The sequence below is a fragment of the Falco punctatus genome, assembly GCF_963210335.1.
Source record: "Falco punctatus genome assembly, chromosome: 2".
NCBI classification, from domain to species: domain Eukaryota; kingdom Metazoa; phylum Chordata; class Aves; order Falconiformes; family Falconidae; genus Falco; species Falco punctatus.
In genome coordinates, this window is record NC_137581.1 from 57,501,339 (window position 1) to 57,520,691 (window position 19,353).

General features: G+C 41.9%; 1 protein-coding gene across 3 annotated transcripts in view; it reads left to right on the forward strand.

The window, feature by feature from the left end:
- Positions 1 to 19,353, forward strand: part of UBAC2 (UBA domain containing 2) — a 101,078-nt gene that overhangs the window by 28,244 nt on the left and 53,481 nt on the right. The gene's annotated exons all lie outside the window — the stretch shown is intronic.

The window sequence follows — 19,353 nt, forward strand, 5'->3', positions numbered from 1 at the left end:
GTGGGCCACTCTGCTGTGCCACAGTCCCCTGTTGCTTCAGTTTCTGTTGTAGGAAGCACCTGACTTCTTCTGTACTGTTTTATCAGCTAGAGATGAGTGTCTCACATTGGTTTCCCTCAGATGGGTGAGTACTTCCAGCACTCCAGCTTTTACTGAAATAAATGCTCACTTCCCTCCAGGGTTGTTTGGGGTTTTTTTGCTATTCTGAAGTATGTGGGGGGTAAAGAAGATAATTTTAGTTGCGTTATGTTGTGTTAAAGTTGTTTCTGAAAGGTTAAAAGCTAAGCCAATGCAATGGTGCTTCATGTTAGGATAAGGCAGAGCGCATGCGTGGTCTGTTACCGTGCCTTCACTAACTGTCAGTAAGCCTTACAAGAAATGAGCTTGATCACTTCCAACAGTGTGAAAGTGCAGCACTGAAGAGATTGTCTTCACGCTGTTGGTTTTGCAGGAGTGATGCACTGCTGGGTCTTTCTCTTTCAGTGTTTTAGTCATGGTAAAGAATAGTATGTTTTGCCTGTCTACTTAGCATGTAATGTAAACTTTGTCCAGCTGATACAGAGAAGTTCTGCATGCAGAGGGGCTGAAGGGTCACCCTCCACTTCAGGTTGGTAAGGAGCAGGCTTGAGTTTGTGTTCTTCTCCTTCCAAACGTTCCATCTTTTGGACCTATTGAAAGGAAAGAACTGAGGCTTCTTGCACAGCCCAGTGCACCGGTGGTGCAGGAAGCAGCTCTCCCATGTGTCTGTTAACTTACTGGCTTGCCGTTGTTCACATGCAGTTCTGGGTTATTGTTCTCAGCCTTGATGAAATTGTGGGGGTTTTTTTATTCCCATACTATGTTGTACCATAGTGAAAGTTTAAGAATAGACTACTGGTTCAAAGGTGTCATGGTACTGAACACATAAACTTACTGCAATTTTTTCCAGTTTTGCCATATGCATATTAGTCACAGGCTGCATCACGGTATAGCTGTCCCTCCTCTCCCACTCTTCAACCTGCAAGAGAGTGTAAATGCTGTGTGCTGCAGATCTGAAGGAACGGGAAACAGCAGCTTCGAAGGACTGCAGCCTGGTTAGATGTACCTAACATGTCCTAATTGCTGTCACATTTTGCTTTCTCTTCTGCGTTTTGCTAGAATGTGGTATGGTTTGAGGAAGGAGTTACTGATTTTTTCTTCATTCGAAATTAACATTCCACGTTTCTCCTGGTTTGTTTGGGTATTTTTTCCCCCTGCTCCTTCTCTTGTACAGCCAGGATACACACTCTGTGTCACGAAAAACCCTAAATAGATGCAGTGCATCTGGCCTGCAGTTCCATCTGTTCAGCAGCGTCAGCCTTTGAAAGAAACAATACTTCAAAAATTAATTGAAATGGAAGTTGTACCTCTGAATGTCTGAGAGTGGGGCAGTGGACTAGAGACAGTGGTTTGTTACACAGCAAGCAGTTTCAGAATGTATTTAGTCCAAAATTCACTCATGGCAAATACCAACACAGCTCCGTGCTTGTTGGTGAACCCACATTGTGTGTGGCAGAGTTCTTCAAATGTTGTATTTGTGTTCTGGTTTCCACCTGTGTTCTGTGATGTTGGGAAGCAGCTTTTTTCCCCAAAAAGTACAGATTCCTTATCACAAATATTTCATAGTATGCATGCCAGTTTTAAACAACTTAGCTGTTTGCATTTTTTTAAAATCTGTATGCATTGCCAGGAGCTATGCAATGAGTTAGTTGTTCCAGTTTGGAAGTGTCTAGGAGAGCTTTTTCAAATACTCTTTCCTTACCAAGTATATGTTATGTGATATTTTTGCTATTAAACTGCTCTCAAAAGTCTCGGGTGCGTAGGAGTACTGTTCTGAAACTTGATATGCCTCCCAGGGATAGAGTTAATGTTTCAGGAGAAATGTCTTTACTGGGATCTGCTTATACTCAGATTCTTTTGATGAAGTCTAATGCAAAAGTAGGAAAAATCATTTTGACTCCTCCAGAGTTCACGGGCTTGGACAACCTCTGCTCAGTTACTAACCTGAGTATATTAACCAGAAATCAAATAATTTAAAATTGCTTTAGCATGCCAGTCAAGTGTTTAATCAAAAGTACCTGAAGTGAGAGTGAGCTGTGCAAGAATTTGAATTAGAATAAGCGCTGTCCTTTAAATTCAAGGGCACCTTGCTGTGTGTTGCATTCCTGTGTGCGAAGCCTAGCCCTGGTGGGTGCTTTGATGAAGTGACAGTCTTCTAATGTTCTCCCTGTGCCACCTGTCTCTGGCACAGATTAGCAAACACAATAATGTGTTGAGGTTATGAAGCTTGGTGTGCTGCAGCGGGGTTGAACCAACATGAACATGAGAGGGAGCATTCGAGATGGTAAAGGGGCTGCCATAATCTGGACTGGGACAGAGCAGCTCAGTTTCTGCCACACAGCAGGATCTCTGCAGGGCAGATGGCTGGTGTGTAGGCTCAGCACTGTCCTTGGATGGAAATGGAGAAGTTGAGTGTGAGTATGCTCAGTGTACCTGAATGCTGGGACAAGGCCAGCTGATGCTGTGAGCTGGCAAAGTATGACAGAAGAGCTGACTGCGAGCAGGTGATTTCAGAGAAGTCACTGTCTTTGCAGGTACAGAGCTGGGTCCTGTCAGAGGACTATACTTTCTGAACAACTATTCAACTTCAAAAAATATACATATTACACACTCACATGCATTTTAAAGGGAAGGAGCTTAAAATGCTGAGCATTATCATGACAAGAAGCCTAGCAGAATAAGGCAGGGCACAGATTGAAGATCAGTAATTTAAGCAGCAGTCTTCCTCATGTAGACATCGTGTTGGTAAAGGTGGCTTTAAGGGATGATGGGACAGTGAAACTGAACTGGGACTTGTGTACCTTGTATTCTCTGCGACTTTCATCCTTTGCCTTCAAATTGTACTGCCTGTTAATGCATCTTTATTTTTGTCCTGGAACATCTGGGAACATCTGCTTTCATTTGCTTGTAACTGAGCTCTGCGCTGTGTGGTGATACGGGTCACCAAATTGATAGCACTTACCCAAACAGCAGAAATGAAAGGGAGTGCAAAGCTTGTTTTGAACAAGGTACAGTACAGGAAGAGAGGTGGTGGGATGTTGAACATCTCTGGTTTCCTTCTTCTTTCTAACTTGACAGCATATGGAGGTAACCATAAGAACTATACCAGCAGCCCATGGCTCACAGTGCTCATTACTGTCTAAATGATGTAGTTTATTTCCAGGATGACGGGACCTAAACTGTCACAGTTATTGGGCAAGTGCTTGGTATAGTATTGTTTATTAGTGATCCTGGATCTGGTATCTCTTTACTGCCAAACATGGAAATGGCCAGGAATGGCCCAGTGCTTATACTGTCTGGTGCTAAGATCTCTGACATTTGAAAATGCGGCTTAGCCTCCAGTATGAAACAGTTTTGTGAAATTTGTTTTGACCAGTGCTGTGGTGAAGGTTAATTACTGCATCAATGCTGCCATCTATGGATCGTCAGGTAGCATAGCAATGGATCTTTGGAACAGCAGAAAACGGCTGTAATGGGGTCGTTGCTTTATACACCTGTACTACTCAGTTGTGCAGGAAAATTACTATGAAGAGTGAAAGCCACTTCGACTGCCTCATGGGAAAGACGTACTGCATGGTGTGGAAGCTTTGTTCCTGTAGTTGTAGGACTGCAAATTCTGTTGTTTCTTGAAGAGTTATGTTTCATAAAGGTCTCCCCCTTGCATTTATTTACACAGTAAGATAACAAGTCTGAGAATGAGTTGTAATCAAAGACTTCCTTACAGTGTATAGTCTGAATTTACCCTGAAAAAGTGAAGAATTAGAAGACACCTAGTGGGGAAGGAGAAGAATGACTGGAGGCAACATTTACCATTCTTCTGGCTTTATTATATAACACAAGGTTAAAACCTAAAATTAAAAATTAGCAACCCCGTGTTTTTAAAGCTACCCACCTCCCGATTTTGTTGTGTGTTATTTGTTTTATATGTCTTTATCTATATAAGACACAATAGAAACAACTTGCCACAGCACTTCATTTTTCTGAAGTGTTTGTGTTCTGAAAGTTTTATGATTAAATAAACAAAATATGAAAATAAACAGTACCATGTTTCCTATGTGGGAATAGGGAGTCTTCTTTTTAGCTGAATAGTTGATCCTTGAAGCTTACTTTCCGTCTATGTGGGGATATTAACTCTTAAGAAAATTAGCTTTTCTTTCTGTCTTTACTGGCAGATTGTGTTTTTTTCCCCCCCTCCTCTGTACCTCTTTCGGGAAGTAGGAACACCTTGTTTGTTCCTCATGTTCAACCGTAGTAAAGGAAGACAGGGATGTGGAAGTCCCTTTGGACTTTAAAAGGAAATCCTGCATCTAATTGTAGATGTCTATGGCAAACAATTCTGGACAAATGATAATTTTGGCTATTGTTTGCAAATAAGCTTAGTGTCTGTGGTGCCCAGTGTTGCGTGATCTGAAGAAAAACAATCTCATAGTCATTACATCCTAGACACATCAGTTGTCTCCTATCTGTAGAAGTTCTGCTATGAGCATGGATTGCCACAATGCTTTTGTTTTAAGGATCTGGTATCCTTTCATATAAGGGATAAAATATCCCCCTTCATCATGGAACGAACTGCCTCCGTTCCAATGATGGTCTGTGTATCTCTCTTCCCTCCTTATATTTGTAGGGCAGCTAATTATTTGATTGGGGTGGAGGGAAAAGGAAGAAAAATGGATGTATAATTCTTCAAAGCACTTGGAGATGTTATTAGTATGAAGAGATACTGTATCTGTTGTGTCTTTTTGCAAAATAAGGAGTCTATGATTGCTTTCATAGGACAAGAGGAGGAGGGCTATTGAGTAACTTCACAAAGGAGGTCTTGCAGTGACATGCTCTAAAGAAACTCCTCGTGATTTACCAAAGTAATGGACAGAAGTTGATTCAGTAAGTTCAGTGGTTTTCTGAGAAGGCACAGTTGTATGATTGAGACTTCAAAAAACTAATGCACATGAGATGGGAGACAGTGCAGATAATTAGTAAAAGACCTAACGTGATTGCTTCACTAACGATTGAAGAAATTATAATGTCTCTTTTTCAGAGTTGAAGGACTTTGCAGACTTTCTGTATAAATAACAAGATTTGTTGGCATTACTTTCTTTTAAAATTTCCTCTTTGCTTTTATTTTATGCTTATTGAATACTGTCCTTTTGTTTAGTCATTGCTTTGCTTCAGACACCTTGGTCTGTAGTTATGAAAAACAGTTATATGGTGGTCTTAATGGGGAAGTATTTTTTTGCAAAGAAATCACTTCTCTGCTACAGCTTTTCTATTTTGCGGTGAGCAAGCTAAACAATTTCCTGCCAGTGATTTGTGCCTTAGAATACTTACAGAGCTGTCTTTGGAAAAAGAAAAGATAAACTACAGCCATGAATCAAAAGGAGGTGCAAATGGTGCCTTGGCAAAAAAGAACCCAAAATTGTGGGAAGTGTTTTAATTTTCAAGTACGGTGAAGTAAGCCAAACTGTGAATAAGCTGAACATTAAAACTTCTCTTTACTAGTCTTTAGCCTCTGAAGACATGTTGTGATGTCCGTTAAGATGTAATTATAATGTGGTAAGTTATGAGAAGAGTTTTAATTTTCTTAATTTTTTTTAACCAAGAATTCAAAAATAGTTTAAAAAATGGCTCAGCCAAAAAATAGTGAATAATGTTTACTGTAGAAGAGGACTGAGGGGTAGCCAATTACTAGGCTGTTCTACAGAATTGTGCTTAAAATCTTGAATAGCGGATATATGAGTCACATTTCAGTAGTTAATTCCAACTTATTGTCTCTACCATGAAAATAGGTGATGATAAATGAGGCAAAAATAGCTTACATGCTTTGCAACATAGGTCATCATAAATTGTCATCTTTTGGCTCTGCTCTGCCCGTGCTTTACACTAAATACAGTGTAAATACAGTGATAAAAGGTCATCGTTTAGCGCTTAAATCAGCGGGGAGCTGGGAGTGAAGACTCTCTTCAGGCCACCACCATGAGGTGTGCCCTTGGGTTGCTTAGGTGTGGACTGGGTGCTGTGCTCCCTGTGTGGGGTTGGGAGGGTGGAGAGAACTGGGGTTTTTGTGCTGGAACATGGCAACTCATAGTGCAGTGGGGGATCAGATGCTGGAATGGTGGTAAGAGAGGCTGAAGCTCTCATTCTCCTGTGGTGCCCATCTCTCCCTCCCCAGCACAGGCAGCGGTCACATAGTTAAACTTGTCCATGCAAATGGTTCTGGGAGGTTGATGCTACCCTGTGCTTCTCTGCACTTTCTTTACACCAGAAGCATGAAACAGGTGAAGCTATGTGAGCCATAAGTTCAGGTAGGACTTGCAAACTTTGGAAAGAAAGTATTTCTCAGCCAAAGTAAGAATGGCTATGAAACTAACCACATTCAAAAGCAAATGAAACTGTAACTCTGAATTTGGGCGTGCAACATACCAGGGTCCTGGATCACTGCTGATCAAATGTATGTTCTCCAAGAAAAGAAGTTTGCAGAATGAAAATGTAGATATTAAATACAGAGTTAAAAGCTAATCCCCATTACAAGTTGGACCACTCCTAGTACAGGGTTCCACTTTTGAGGTTGTATGTGTCTCAAGGGCCTCTTGAAGTAAATGTCTGTCTTCAATGTAGTTGCCTGCTCTTCTTGGTTCAGTGGAGTGGCTCATGAATGGCAGCTTACCAGAGGAAGTGTCAATATCCTCTGGTCCAGACAGCTCTCTGCCCTTTAGATTCATAAAAACCCTCATAGAAACATGATTTTGATTGCTTCCAGGCTACCAGGCTTGGAGGGCACTTTACTCAGTCTGTGATGTATATCTCCACGTCCCGCTGGACATGTCTATGCTTAGCTTCAGTGAGCCACTTAGCAGTATTTCCAAAAATGATGCTCTGCTCATTGCTTGCCTTGCACATAGGCATAGTTTGAGAGAGTGTACAGTGGTGGTAAGACACCCACAGGACTGTAGCCTTTTGTCTTCAGCTATTATCAGGTGTGTAGTCACAGATTTCTATTACCTGAACCAGGAACTTTCTGATATCTTTGGAGGGACAGAGACCTTATGTCTTGAGTTTTTCTGTCTGTATACCAGGCACACAGTGGCTTCAGACTAGGTGGGCTAGATCAGGGGTCCTCAAACTTTTTAACCAGGGGGCTGGCGTGCGGATGCAGTGGCAGGCAGTCATCTGCGGCTGCTTGGTTTCCCCCCCCAACCCCTGGCGGGGGGGAGTCTGTAAATACTGGGGGCCGGATTGAGGTCCCTGGGGGGCCATATTCAGCCCACGGGCCGTAGTTTGAGGACCCCTGGGCTCGATGATCCTTTTGTTTCTCAGGGTTCAACTTATCCACACAGTGATAGCTGACAGTACCAATGTGTGTTAAGCAGGCATGAAGGTGACACATCACCCTCTCTCTTGCTTTGATTAGGGATGTCAGTCATTTGGTGGAACTTACTTTACATATTGGCAAATTATTGAGTGGGATTTTGAGTGCTTCAGTCAGGTGTGTCTCAAGCAGGAAATCTGAGATGATTTCTCAGAGCTATTTTAAAAGTGTTTTCCTCTGTTCTGAGGTCATTCAGACATGAGGCCACCTTTTCTAGTTTTCTGACGATACAGAGAGGTTGGTCAGGATGCAGAGCAGGCAGTTGTGATGGCACCGCTCCATCTGAGGGGCAGCTTTCATTCAAGACTATCTCAGCTAGCAATGCAGTCATCCCACACCTGCTTCTTTGCTTTTTGTCATTGCTTTCCAGCCTGGGGATAGCTTTTGGGGTTCGTAAAGCACATCCACTAAACCCTGGTAAGAAACAGTTAATCAAGAAGTACTTAGTCTTTTGCAGTTCTTAAATTAACTGATTTTCCCTGTGGTGTGAGACAAAATACCTTTCTGTGTTTTAAAACTTCTGTTAATTTTTATTACATTTTTACTTACCTTCCTTGTACATTAAGAAATAAGATGGGCTCCATAAAGGGATACTCAGCAGCAATCTCTGTGCTTTTCTATGGAGGGTTTTTTTGTCACTTGTCGCCAAGAGTTTTACCAAGGGCTTGGTAGGAGAAGCAGTTTTGTTTGTTTGCATTCGCTAATGATCCTTTTCCATAATGGGGTGTTAATTTGGTGCTGTATTTTCTCACACAGTTCTTTGAGCCTGTGGTCAGCGACTCTTTTCACCTTTTGATGAAGATAATGTTGTTGGTAGCTGTGTGCTCTACCAGAAGTGTGAAACAAGATTCAAGCCCTTGTGGCTGAAGCAGTGTGACATCCTGTGCTTTCTCTCTCTTCTTTTTAAGATTCTCCTCAGCAGTCATCCTAGATTCCTGCATCACTTGTCAAAAAGTCAGCCTGCTGGTGTTTCATCTGAACCCTCATATTTCTGGAACTGGGGCAACTGTACCTCCTGCATGTCAAACACACTTTCTTTTTTATAAAGGTCATTCATGAGTGTTTCTTACTACTTCAGTGCAGTAACTGTCTCTGTACAGACTGTCATAGTGAACAGCAAACTGTGAGGTGACCAGGGAGCTAGGGGTAAACACCAGGCATGAGCCCCGGTGTCCACAGTGGAATCATTAAGGAATGTTGCCACTCTAGAAATAAAAACTGGAGTTTTATTTACATCTTAGTGAAAGTGATGATTTGGCTACAAGCCTGAGACAGCGTTTGCGGTAGCTGTTGCACAATGTGGTCTCTCTTACCCTGAGCATGACGTTCATTCAAAGTAACTTCTCTGGGCCACAGTTAAGAGAGGTGAGTGTTTGCAGCCATCCCAGTGAACACATACAAATATTCATTCAAAGGGAAAGAACTACTACTTGCTTATAAATGGAGATTGGGATGTGTTAACTATATGCATACCTCCATCTTCTCATCTACTTCTGAACCCCTTCTTTGTGTTGGAAGTACGAGATGGGCAAATAGAAAAGACCAGGTGTGCTTTACTCCTTCCACACTATGTTCAACCAAGGGAAGTAGACAGTCAGGAGTCTACCTTACAGGTATTCTTAAGCCAAGTCTTTGCCCTTAAGTGCTTAAGTTATGCGCTTCCAGACTGAATGGTTTCCCCCATCTTCAAAAAATCTTTGGCCAAATATGTGCACCCACTCAAAGTAGTTTCTGCTTAATATAGCACCGATTGTGAAAAGAGATTAACGAGTAAGGGGACAGGATCAGAAAATGAGATCTAGTGTATTTAGACTTTTAAGGGAACTATGAAGATCTTAATACATGGGGCAGAAGAGGCAGAATAACGGTAGACAAAAAATAGTCGTTAACAAATGCAAAGTGATGTTTGATCAGTGTAAGGGAGCTTGAGGCACCTGTACTCAGAACTGAGGGCCCTGAGTTGGGTTGACTTAATGGAAGGATCTGTGCTAGTTCAAAACAGAAACATGGCTTCACTGGCTGTGTTCTCTGCTGCTGTACCAGAGCCTTGCAAAGGAGACAGCAAGAACAAGTCCATGTGGCTTTGTTTCATCTGCTGAAGGTGCAGTTTAGCAGGGCTGAGCTGGTTGACGCGTAGGCTGCCACTTACAGAGCAAGCACTTGGCCCCAGCCTGTGCTTTCCTATCTACCACTTGCAGTGCAAGTTGTCTGACTTCCTACAGGCAGTGGTTCTAGGGAGATAAAATAATGATTAAAAATAAAGCACGTATACATACGTATTTTTGCAGGGATCATTTCCTACTGGCTTAAGTATCTAAAGCTGCTCACTTCTGGTGGGTGAGTGCCAGCACCAGAGTGAGGAAAGCAATGGGATTGTGTGGCTGGAAGGCAGAACCGGGACTCTGTCCTTCTGTTACTCTGTACCACAAGATTTGCAGTTGATTGCTTCAGCCCAGGTTCATGTGCTTGAGGTTAAGGCATGCATTGCTGCAGAATCAGTAACCTCTGCAGGAGGAGGAGGGCAGAAGACTATAACCTCTGAACCAGGAGTCTTCATGGTTTATCACACCAAGCCCCGATTTTAATAGCTGTAAGAGGCCAAGGAGTCATTATCAGCCTAAAGCTCTGCCCTATAAAAAGCTGTGCCATCTGAGATATCAGACTGTAATAACAAATGGATAATCAGCCATTTCTTAACCAGTGTCAGGATTTGCTGAGGATTTTGAGAGTGTTTTTGAAATGGGGCAATGCTCCATTTTCACAATAATTAGGATACTTACCTCTACGTTGCAGTTGGGTTATGAAGTCCCTCTGCTATCACACCTCTCAGATAGGCACAGTGCACACAAAACACGCAGTTGGGTAACATTATTTAAGAGGGCAAAAGCAGTGGGAGGTAATTTGGCAAAAAGTGTTACCGGTAGTTGAATCTATCTGGAAGCAAGGTGGTATACCTTTGAAAGGGCTTCACTGAGATGAGCTGCCCCTTTCAAATTCAGAGCACTAAGTGGCATTTGTAATTGCAGGCTGTCACCACTTTCACACTTACCATTTTAAATTGTTTTAATGAAGTGGAAAGTACCAAGCATGTCATTATTAGAGATCTGTGAACTAAGTGTAATTATTCAGATTGGAAATGTGTTTTTATTTAAGGGGAAAGAAACTGGTCTGCCCTGGGCAGGATTAATCTCTGCAGTCAGTGTTCTGTAAGCAGCTTATGGAGGTAAACATTACAAGTCTTGCCAACTTGGCTAAATACTGCCAGCTATCTTAACCCTTTTTAAAGATAAATGACCTGTAATTGGATTTCAGTACTGGATAATTTTAAATAAGGGCTATTAGAAGAAGGAGTAATTGTTATGAAGACACTCCACAATAAGCATATTATTGTGAGATTCTGTATCTCTCAGAGTGATTTAGTATTACTCTGTGAGAATCAGGGTAGCAGGGTTAGAGAGAAATGTGCTTTCATTGGACAATTCCCATTATTCTTATTATGTGTGAGGGAACAGAAATGGTAATGAAGTTTAGGTTGAATTGGCATGGGGAGGAGGTGATGTTACCAAGCGTTACTTTGAACCAACATTGTGAACTTCTCAAAATTAAATTGGAAGAAGTGGAAAGATAAATTGATTGCTACTTTTTATATTTCTACAGAACTTTTAAAAATAAAAGCAGATACTGATTTTGTCTGCAGTAGTATACTTTAAAAAAATAATTTTAAATTTCCATCAGAAATTATTTCTCCATACAGCCAGTTTCTCTAGGAGGGAGGCACATATTAAGAGTGGAAAAAATTCTTTTCAGTAGAATTTTAACCACTGTGTTGGTAATCTTTGCTTAGTGCCTGTTGCAAAACATTAAAGAGTTAAAACTGAAGCTAAATGGGGAGAGCAGATTGTGATGTTGCCTACAGTATTTCATTTGTTTGATGTTGTTACCACAGGCCAACAAGCGTTTTTTGGGAAACACAGGTAAGACTACTGAAATAGTAATATTTAAGTCTTCAAATTAAGAGATATTTTATTTCGCCAGTTTGTTTTGAACAAATAAAACACAAGTTTATTTAACTTCTGAGGTATTGCTGATTTTGATGACACCAGTATTTAAGCTTTTATCTATGAAGTACAGAAATCACTAAAAATGTTTAGCCGTTTTTCCCAAGTTCATGTAGCATTAATGGGGGGTTATGCTTTTGTGTGTTTGTTGCCATCCTAAACACCCTAAAATGTGGGAGACTTTTCAAATCCATTTTTTAATTCCTTGTTTTCTTACATCTACTGCTCGATTACAGTTTTTCTCAGAGGAAGCACTGTTTGATTCTCTCTCACAGATTTTAGGATAGCTCACTGTTATGTTCTCCATGACTAGTAATTTGCTTGGTGGTTTTTTTTGGCTTTATTATTCTCTGGAAAGTCTTACAATTAGTTTGTTCACTTTCATTTTGCTCATAACAGAAGTTCATTAATTTAAATTTTTAACTTAGTCACTTCAGTCTTTCTGATTTGAAAGAATACTTTTCCTTTTTGGAGAAAAAGAATTATGACTTTTTATCCTGCTGGTGTTGGCAGCTGGAGAAATGATGTGTTTTACCCCTCCCTGATTGCAACTCTGTGCTCTCTTTGCTCCTCCTTGCTTTTCTCCTGCAGGGTTTTCCAAGACATTCAGCTAGCACCTGCATCCCATGTCCCTGGCCATGAGGAGTCCCTCTATACCCAGGAGCACAGGGAGAGCTGTCCGCAGCTAGGCAGACCCACGGAGGCCAAGCTCATGGCTGACCTGTAGATGGACCACTGTAGATAGAGAGCCTGGGGTCAGGGAATATACAGGGCAAATATACAAAACATACACCAACTTGTCACAGAATAGTCATCCAGTGCTGGCTGCTACAGTAGATAAATTACAGAATCATAGAATCATTTAGGTTGGAAAAGACCTTTAAGATCATCAAGTCACACCGTTAACCCAGCACTGCCAAGTCCACCATGTCCCCAAGCGCCACATCTACACATCTTTCAAATACCGGCAGGGATGGTGACTCAACCACTTCCCCGGGCAGCCTGTTCCAATGCTTGACAACCCTTTTGGTGAAGAAATTTTTCCTCATACCCAATCTAAACCCCTGGTGCAACTGGAGGCTGTTTTCTCTTGTCCTATTGCTTGTTACTTGGGAGAAGACACTGACCCCCACCTGCCTTACAGCCCCTGTCAGGCAGTTGTAGGGAGCCATAAGGTCCCCTCAGCCTCATTTTCTCCAGGCTAAACAACACCCATTCCCTCAGCTGCTCCTCACAGGACTTGTGCCCCAGACCCTTCACCAGCTCCGTTGCCCGTCTCTGGACACGCTCCAGCACCTCAGTGTCCCTCTTGCAGTGAGGGGCCCAAACCTGAACACAGGATTCGAGGTGCGGCCCCACCAGTGCTGAGTGCAGGGGGACAATCACTGCCCTGGCCCTGCTGGCCACACTGTTTGTGACACAAGCCAGGATGCTGTTGGCCGTCTTGGCCATTATTGATTCATTGTTGACAAGGTTACTTCTGCAATTGCAAACGTTTTGGTTCAGAGTAATGCTGATTTTCTCATTTCTTACGAGTCAGAGAAGTATTTTTGTTCTAAGCGAAAGTCACTTAAGCAAAATTTCCTTTAATACTTTTGAGATGCTCTGTAGTTCTTGGTGCATCTTGCTAGAACACCCTGACATTCTCCCCCTGGCCACTGCTGTCATCATTCTGTGTGTGGAAGAGTCCTGTTATGAGCAGTTGAGTTATATACCAGATGAGACAGAGTTTAAATCATGCGTCTTTGCTTAGACCTTTATTTGAGATGCTGACAAAGTTGGGTAAAACTGTGAAAAGAGAGTAGCAAAAATGCTTTCCACCAATGTGTCTGTGGCCAGTGAGGCGTACTTGTTTCCTGTTTTTGTTTGTGACTAGGAAGTGGCACCTTGAGAAAGAATATTAGAATCAGATTTCTGAGAAGTAATTTCAGAATTCAAGCTACATCTTTATGCTTTGCTGATCATAGGTATTTTGACAGAGGATTTAAATAGTAAAGATAATTATTCTTTAGTCTCATTCCTGTGAATTATTATGTCCAACACCAATAAAAATGTCTCAGTCTTAAAGAACTGATTAAAACTTTAAAGACAAATACTTTTTTAAAAAACTTTTTTTATTTTAAAGTTCCAAAGACTGTCGGGAACATATGACAATGAGACTTCATCTGTAGTTAAAATATGTTGTAGTACTAACTATTGATATCTGCTCCAAAAATCTTTTTTTATGGACATTTTTTAATTACAGTCCTGATCATGAACCATTTAATTTTGGCTGGAATTTACAAGGTGCAGCACAAGAAGCACAGCAAAAGGAATATATGATGGCAGTGGTGCTTGAATAGAAATGCTGAGCTGTACAGTAAGTGCCTCCACAGCACCAGCAACCACAGTATGAGGAAGGCAGGGCCGTAGCCAGAGGAATTAATTTTTCCAAGTTCAGTTTGCACATACAGTGGAAGAATGTAAAGAGTCATTTTGTGGAGGAAGTAAAATCAGTTCAGACAACAGGAGGCATTTCCCTGATCCCTAGGGTCTGCTCTCCATCTGCAGTGGTCCTCAGCTAGTACCTCTCAGCCATGAGCTTGGCCTCTGTGGGTTTGCCTAGCTGTGGACAGCTCTCCCTGTGCTCCTGGGTATGGCCAGGGCATGGGATGCAGTTGCTAGCTGAATGTCTGGAGCCATGCAGGAGAAGAGCAAGGAGGAGCAAAGCGAGTGCAGAGTTGCAAGCAAGGAGGGGCAAAGAGAGCTCAGAGTTGCAGGCTGCCTGTCCTGCGGTCATCCCTGGTGTCAGCTTGCCAGTGGTGGTATCCAGGCATGCTAGTTTTAGAGCTTTTGCTCTAGTTTGTGGGCTAAGAGGAGTTACAGAGGGAAAAGCCTTTCATCTAATGAAATTAGTACAATGTAATCTGTTATGTCAGTAATTTCAGATGGCTTTATTTTTTTATTTTCACAGAACTGAGATGCTTTCTTCCGGCTGACATTTTTAATATTGATATACAATGTGTTATTTTATTGCAGACCCAGGCCTCTTTCTAGTTGTCCTGTCTGATCATTTATGTCAGTTTTTGCCTAGAATAAAGCCACTAGGAGAGATCATGCGATGTGGCTAAGTGTTGAGGGTATGACCATGAAGCTTTGACCTATATCCCTCTTTTAGCATAAATAACATTATTATGTAGCTAGCCCTGACACGTTTGAAATACTTGGTTTGCCGCTATCTGGGTGAATGGAGGAGTAAGGTTCTGACGGGTGTTTGGGCTGTTTCGAATAGTTGGTGTTGTGAATACACTGTATTTATTTTTTAAAGGACAGAAATAAAGAATTGTCTCAGAGTTGCCTTTATAGTCTGACAATTTGTCAGGAGTCTTCAGTTGTCTCTTGTTGTCAAAAATACAGCTGGCATCAGTATTTCATCTCTTCCTGTCCAACTGGTGACAGTAATGTGCTATTGTTACTTCTGGACAGAATGGCTGTAACTGTCCATACTTGGAAGCTGTGATACTAAGGTGAAACCTTAAGTTTAAGTTTAAACCTTAAAACCTTTAAGTTCTTAGCCCCCTAGCATCAGTAGCTGCTGATGAAACACTGTCTAGCTGCTTTGTAGGATTGTAGGCTGAGAATAATCAGTTTTCAGCATCTCTATATTTAAAGTAGGCTGCCTCAGAGTGCCTTCTGTCAACTAACCACAACTTCCCTCGAAAGTTACATGCCACAGGAAGGATGAAACTGCTAAGTCTAGCTTATTAGAGGGAGGAACATAACTATCCTTGTGCGTGGCATAAGAAAACATATACTTTTCTGGAGGGGACAGGATAACCACAAATGTTGCTGCCTTCAGAACAGGTGCAAAACTTGCGTTTTTAGTTTAGCCCTTTGCACAACATCTGTCACAACTGAGGAAAAGAAAAGAGGAAGAGGAGAAACTCGTATTTTTGCACTGAGGAAAAATGAATGCAGCTTTTTGAAAGAAATCTAGGCCATGTCTTGACCTTTCTTTATTTTAGGAGGATGCTAATGACAGCATTTTGATAAGGGCTTAAATAGAGGACAATACTAGAAGATTTTACAGTTTTATCGTTTGTTAGTTTTACTGCAAGGACATTGAGTTTCATGTTACTTTCTTGCTAAACTTGTTAGTTGTAGAAGGATGCAGGTTGAAAGGAGCCTCTGGGTATCATAAACCAGAACCCTGGTAATGCCAATTAAATCAGGGCTGCGTCCAGTCAAGTTTTGAGTATCTCTAAGGATAGAGATGCCACAGGTTTTCTGTGCAACCTTTCCCAACGTCTGACTAACATCGTGATGAAAAAATGCTTCCTAATGTTTAATTGTTCCTTGCTGCAACTTGTGCCTTTTACTGGGTGTTCCCACCTTTTCTGAACCCCTCTTCCTTAGGCAGTTGAAGATGGTGATAACATCTCCTCTCAGTCTTCCCTTTCCAGGCTGAACCATCTCAGCTCTCTCAGGTTCTCCTCCTGTAGCATGTGCTGCAAGCCCCTTCATCATTTTTGGTGGCCTGCTGCCTGGTGGAACTTGTTCCAGTATGTCAGTATCTTTCTTGTACTGGGAAGCCCAAAACTGTGTACAGGACTCATAAGTATGATCTCACAAGAACTGAACAGAGAGGATTGCTTTCCTCCATGTTCTTTTGAACACAGTCCTATACATATTTGGCCTTGAGGTCACACTACCGACTCCTCTCTAACTTGTTGTCCACCAGGAGCCCAGACCTTTTTTTCCAGCTTCTTTTCTAACCAGCTGGTGCCCAGCCTGTAAGATTGTTTGGGTTTATACCATCTTGGGTGCCAGACTTTGCACTTGAACTTCATGAGGTTCCTGTGAGCCCATTTTTCCAGCCCATTGAGGTCTTGTTCTTTATTCAATGCGTCTGAGCAAGGTTATCCAAATTTGGCAGTTGTGGGGGAAGATCCTACTTTTGAGACTTACCTGTACCCTACTGTGGTAGGAAAAGGGGATCAGTACGCTGTTGATCTCCCTGTGTATAGAGATACCCTGTTCTCTTCTGCCACCCAGCTTGAACACAGTTGGATTTCCATTCTTTCTTTGCACTTGCCTTCTTCCCTTCCTCTGTAGTTTGGGTGAAGTGGTAAAAAACTTTGATCTGACTGTTCGCAGAAGTGACTAGATGACTTGAAGGAAGGGGATTTGATGCAGGTCTGTAAAATCACAAGTAATGTGGGCAGGGTAAACAGAGTGGCTGTGTTCACTCATTTCTAATACAAGAAGCAGGGAACTTCAAATGAAACTAACAGGTGTCACAAGCGAAAATGGCGCCAGACAACATGGGTAGTTTGTCTGTGGAACTTCTTGCTGCAAGATGCTGCAGGCACAGACATTTGATTGGAGTTCAAAAAGGGACCAGATGATGGTGCAAAGATGAGCCGTGTACCTCAGGAAGTCCAAAGTTAGATGTTGCAGGAAGCCAAGAGAGTATTCTGAGGGGAAAAAAAATGGAGGAAATATGTCTGAGCATTTACTACACAAACAGCGTTTCCCCTATTTTTCTTCCAAAAAGGATTGCACCTTGGCTGAATTATTTTGGTGCAATAGCCTTAGCCTGCAGGCTGTAGCTTAGCCAAGACTGTATTAGGAAATATTTCACTCCAATGAATTTGATGTTTTTCTAGTGATTCTTGGTGACTGTTGACCTTACCTGTATTGAGCCAGCACAGTGGGATACTGCTAAGATACAAACCTTGGTTTGTCTTAAGTTCTTCCCCTGCTCTGTACCACAGACATGAAGATGGAAGAGACAGTTGCTGTTTTTCAGTTCCTCCAAAACTGGTTGTATAAAGCGAAGCTTCTCTTCTCCTTCTCTTCAGCTCCACCTTATTTATTTTTCTTATGTTGCAGGCTGTCTCATAATTTTCTTGGAGTCTGTTCATTCCTTGCTTACCTAAAAGCTTTTGACTTTCAGAACAATGTTAGTCTTCAATGAAACATCCTTTTAAAAAAACCCAGAACCTTCCATGTTTTTCTTGATACTTGATGAAGCTTGCTGCTTCAGGAGGAGTCATTAACAGTCTTCAGGAATCGTGTTATTTGTGGTAGCATGTTGACCACTTTGGACACTTGCTGTTACTGTCTTTTGCTAGGAGATGACCATGTTGCCAACAGGTTCCTCATCGGCGCAAGCTTTCAGGGCCACAGTCAGGCAGCAGTGCCTTGGGGAATACCTGTCCTTTTCCACTGGGATGTAAGCCACAGGAAATTGTGTTATCTCCACACATTCAGTTAGGCTTCAATATCTTCAAGCCCAAGGTGGCTGAGGGAACCCATTTGAGCACTTGCATTAGTAGTCCTTAGTTTTGCATTCTCACCAAAAGGTGAAGGAACTATAGGCTCTTTTGATGAAAATGCATGTGTGTTGGGATTTTTCACATGATGCACTTTCACTTGGTAATGTGTTCAACAACAGGTGTCTGTACAACTTTCTTTTCTGGACTTGGACAGGGACAGCCAAAATGTACCATTTGGCCCCCTCGTAATTTTTATTTCTATGTGGTCTGTCACATTCCCTACCAGCTAAGATTTGATGTCAGCAGTGGACATATAGTCTAGTTGGAGTCTTCTTAGCAATTGCCCTAGCCCTACACTCTGAAGTGTAGAGTTAAAAGATATCCTATTGTTTTGTCATGAACACAGGTTTTAAGATCCTGACTGGACTTCACCCTCCAAACAGAGGCCCAGTTTCCCCAAAGAACATAAGTCAGATCCTCATAATGAGCAAGCCGTATGAACCTGTTGCTACTCATCAGCTGCTTTATTTTTAAGTGGAAAGGGTGAGTGAGCTCCAGATCTGATGACCATTTCCCAGCCTTTCATGTAGATGGGGGTACTTCCTAGAATGTATCAATAGCTTTTGCCAAAGCAAAAGCTAATTTCCTTTTACAAAGCTCATTACTGCTTCAGCCACATGTTGCATGGCATGGCATGCTGGTGTCTTTTCAGACAGACACGTCCATTAATATACTTAGTATTGGAGAGGAGAAGAGATGCCAGGTATGGCTTTTACCCCCTTTATTCATGTCTGTGCAACATGCAGGAGGAGAGGGACTTGAGGTGTGCTGCTATAGGTAACTGGAATAGGTAAAAATACTCCAGCAGACAATACTGGGGCAAGAGTACCAGCAGGGTAAATGGATAAGGGCATCCTGAAGAAAACCAGTTGTTTGAGCTGTAAGTTTTCAGTATTACTGCTTTCCCTTGCTCCTATGCAGCAGCTTGTTACTGACTGGTGATGGCTACCAACCTCACAGCACAGCTGGTAGAAGAAATAGGACAGATGCTCTCTAAATTACTTCAATGCTGTGTCCCAGGCCGACTGAAACCACCGCCGCTACTTTTGGCAGTTTCAGATAAGCACACAGAAGAGAGGCTCCTCATTGATACATGTGTGTGAGCTGTGAGTGCGTGCTGATGAGTAGTGAAGGGGAAGCAGTGGCATCAGCTGCCACAGCTATAAATTGTCACTTTCTGTGTCTGTGCCCTTAGGGCTCTTGCCAGGAAGCTGAGCTTATCTTAGCTTTTAAACGTTTTCATTTTACTTGTTTCTTCAGCATTTGAGAAATACTAAAATAAGGAGAAAAAACCCAGCTTTTCTCAAACCTGTATCTAACTGGACCAATGCTCTAAGGCTTATTAGAGTAAAAGCAGTATTTTGATGTAAAGTTAGCTGTTTGAGAATGTTGAGGTGATTTAGAAACTTAAGTCTAAATTTGTTAAATAGCAGAATTGCTAACATAAGAAAATGTCGGTAGAGAAAGATTGTCCATATAGATCTTCACTTTGTTTCCACTTAAAAGAGAATAGGTATCTGCATTATGTGGTGCT